Genomic DNA, 4017 nt, shown 5'->3' on the forward strand with positions numbered 1-4017 from the left:
AGTCTATTTTAAAAGTTTGAAGAAAAAAAAAGTTTGTAGAAACCAGTTTGCACTTTATCTTATAAAATATATGTTATCTTTTAAGTAACCAGAAAAGTAAGGAGTAATGGAAGTATGAAGGAAGATTGTTGAAAACTTAAATTATCATTATTTCTTTCAAGATTTGTCTTTTATTTCTTTCTTATTTTTCAAGAACTATATTATGTACATAATCTCTTTTGTTTGAGGGAATAAATGGTAGAGAAGGATGAGCGGTTTGAACAGCTTTATTCAAAGGAAAGATAAGTAACACAAATTATGATTAAGTAAATGAGGTTGGCAGGCAGTATGTCCAGATACTGGGAAAGCAGTGGAAAGAACGGATCCTGAAAGAGACATAAAAAAATACATCAGTGAAATTTAAGGTAAGTAAGAATATTTAAGGATATTTTTATAGAAAATAGACAAATTTTAAAAAAGAAAGGTCTTTAAATCTGCCAGTTTTCTAATTAATTATTCCCTCTATTTAAAGAAGGATAGAAATGTCAGAAAAGTAGTTGTGTTAATAGAGTAAAAGAAATCAATATAATCTTAAAATTATTTTTATGCAAATTCACTACTAGAATGGATCCTAGAAGTAAAGAGAAGTTATTGTCCACATTGAGAGAAGTTGAGATGTTAGAATTACTGTAACAGAGGTATGAATTAAATCGCTCAGAGAAGTAGGCAGCTTAGTCAGGAAAATTCTCCAGGTGACCACGTGCTGTAGTAGGGCCCAAAGTTTATATCAGTCATTGAAGAAATAAAGAGTAGGTGATGAGGGAGCCACAGAAACACTAAACATTTGGTGATGGCTTTCCTCTGCATGTCATAGATGATGGTGGAAGAGGCTAGTATAGAACTTAGTTTGTTGACTGCAATCATAGGGCTCTAAAACAATAGAGGACAAAGTTACAGAATCGAACTGCCAGAAGCTAGGAGTGACAATTAGTATAATAATTGTAAAGGTCATACTATCAGCCAGGCAACTTGGAGCTACAAAGAGTTTGCGGAAGGATCATGGAATATAGCACTCCCCCCAGAAGAAAGATGGGCAGACAAAAATAATATCACTAACTTTATATAAGAGGAATACATCCAGTATGGATTACAAGGAATCTGAAGGCAAATGTCTCAAAAAAGCTTATAGCTTCCATATCAGTTTTTGAATGTGGGATAATTTTTAGACTTGGAATCTACTTAGCAGAAAATATGTCTGTAAAACCATGGTGATTACATATGGCATAATCATATGGTATAAGACTATTCCAGTTCTTCCCCAAAAGGGCCTATGACTATTTATTTGGGTTGCAGTGCATAGGGGAAAGGTAAATATCCAGACATTTTGAGGGTGTTGAATAGAAATGCTGAGTTGACATTGATAGCTAGAGGCCCCTGTTAGAATATGAATATATGGAGCCAAATAATGGATGGCCAAAGTTGACCATGTAGTGATCCAACGGACACACAGACCCTTGGTGATCATTTTCCTCTCCTCTCTGTATTCATAGTTTGGATTTGGATGCTTAACATTTGAAGCAGCCTCTATCTTCCCAGGTCACTGAGGCAAGAGCTATTATATTAAGGAAGGCTGAGTACAAGTCTCTGAAACTATCCCACCTTACCCCAACATATTAATAAATTAAAAACAATACTGCATCCTGTGTGTGCTGGGAGGGGTGTAGAGGGGTGGTGTGGTGATGACAGATATTAGGGACACTATGAAAGATATGAAAGATGCTAGGTTGGTGGTATTAGTGGTACCCAGTACAATTCTGTTTAATTTACCAGTCTGGCTCCTGCAAAAATCAGATGGGTCCTGAAGGATGACTGTAGACCACCAAAGTGTCAAACAAATTGTACCTCCAATCATACCTACTGTGCCAGATGTGTAGGCTTTACTAGAACAAATTTATGTGACCTTGGGTACATGGTATGTAGCCATAAGACTTGCTGCCCAGATGCAGAAAATGCACTTTTCAGACAGTCAGAGACTCTTGAGCATATCTCAGCTGCAGGGAATTGCAAGGCCTGAGGCCACACCCTTTCCAGGGAAGCTTGTATCCTGTTACTGTGCAAGGTGAAGTATACGGTCTAGGCCATATCATCCTGATTCAGGACAATTCTGATAGGCAATATTCACTCCAGAGGTCATCACCAAGCAGACTGAGGATTTTTAGGCCTTTTGCTCAATAGTGCCCCTCTCATTTCTTTCATACACGTTGATCCTAAAAATAAATAAACAATAACAATAACAAAAAAACCTGTATCTTGCATCCTAAGCTCTATCTTTGTGTCAGCTTCAACCTGAAACATGTTTGACTCCTCTTTATTACAAATGAGGTAATTGGTTAATTATTATATTTTCCTCCCAGGCTTTATCATCTTTACAATTGCAGAGATAATAAAAACTGTATTCTCTGAATTTTTCAAGCTTTTTTACATCACTTTCTTAAGTGACTCTTAGGTGAGTCTTTATGTTGTGTATAGGATGGGTTTTAGTCCCTGTTTTATAATGGAAAATATATAAGGACCACAGTTAGTAGGTCCAATCATCTTTTTTTTAACCCTCTCAAAAAGTGCTTATGATGCCACTAAATTAGTCTGTGTATATCCTTCATAATTCATGGGCAGGTAGTTAGATTTGACATGAGCTGAAAGCGGGTATGGATACAGCGGGGGGGTTCTCAGTGACTTAGCCCATAATCATGGGAATAAATCTAGGTTTCTGAAGATGGAATGCTTCGAGCTATCATTGTGTGATGTATGGATATAAATATAGGGGCCAAAATGTTATCTTATTTTCAAATATATGACTAGGAACAGTCCAGCATTCTGGTATCTCATATTTATTACCTCTCTTGAATGAGGAGGCCTACAGGATTCTAGGTGTGCAAGGTGATTGGCATCACTTACCTTGCTAGAGTAGAGCAGAGGAGAAAAACTGTAGCCTTCATTAGGCATTGAAATTTCTGAAATTCTGAGATTTCTGTTTACTTTTGTATTAGGGTTTTTCAAAGACACAGAACAAATAGGATATGTATATGTGTAAAGAGATAGATCTTCATGGAATTGGCTCACACAATTATGGAGGCTGACAAGTCCAAAATCTTTGAAGTCCATGTTGCAATTCAAGTCTAGAAGCTGTCTACTAGCAGAAGGATAGAATTCCGTCTTGCTCGGGAAAGGTCAGTCTTTTTTCTATTCAGGCTTTCAGGTGACTGTGTGAGACCCACACACATTATGATGTGTCTCTATAATATAGGGAATATCAATAAAGTGATATAAATTATTTTTAAAAGGACCAAGTAGAAATTCTGTGCTTAGAAATTACAATAGCTAAAATGAAATATTCACTTGAGATGCTCAATAGCAGAGTTGACATTGCAGAAAAAAATCAGTGAACTCCATGATGGATAAATTGAAATTATCCAGTCTGAGGAACAGAAAGGAAAGAGAATAAAAAAAAAAATGGACAAAGGGGGCAAGGTGGCAGAGGAGTAGGGTCCCCAGCTCACCTGTCCCCACCAACTCACCTGGGTAACTTTCACATCATCCTGAAAACCTACGAATTCGACCTGAGATGTAAAGAGAGAACAGCTGGAAGGTTACAGAGAGAAGGGTTTGGCTTCTAACAAAGTAGGAAGACGAAAATTAAAAAAAAAAAAAAAAGACCCCAGTGGGGGAGGGGCCCCGCGAGGAGTCAGGCTGAGGGGGTGCGGGAGCCTGGGGACAGGAGAGCTTGCAGGGAGCTGGGGCAGGATCCCAGGAGGGGCAGTGGAGGGTGGTGGAGGGGTAGGACCCCAAGTTCCCGGGGTCCCTAACAGAGGACCCCCTCCCCCACCAGGGGAGAGCGCTCTGCACCTGCGGGTCCAGCGGTAAGGGCTGGCGGGCACACCCGGCGGGCCCCGGGAGCAGCTCGGTGGTGCAGGCCCGGGAGCCCAGGGTGCCCAGGACACAGCCCTGATCCTGCGCCCCCTACCCCCCTCCACAGGCGGA

General features: G+C 39.7%; 1 long non-coding RNA gene across 1 annotated transcript; it reads right to left on the minus strand.

Annotated features, from left to right (window-relative positions):
- Window positions 1–246: 246 nt before the first annotated feature.
- LOC111096174 lies at window positions 247–3600 on the minus strand. Its single transcript, XR_005353857.1, has 4 exons — window positions 3555–3600; window positions 2935–3272; window positions 1807–2246; window positions 247–365 (listed from the first exon to the last, which is right to left on the minus strand). It is a non-coding gene; the product is annotated as an uncharacterized LOC111096174 (long non-coding RNA).
- Between the last annotated feature and the right edge of the window lie 417 nt (window positions 3601–4017).

The sequence above is a fragment of the Canis lupus genome, chromosome 1 (genome assembly GCF_011100685.1).
Source record: "Canis lupus familiaris isolate Mischka breed German Shepherd chromosome 1, alternate assembly UU_Cfam_GSD_1.0, whole genome shotgun sequence".
NCBI classification, from domain to species: domain Eukaryota; kingdom Metazoa; phylum Chordata; class Mammalia; order Carnivora; family Canidae; genus Canis; species Canis lupus.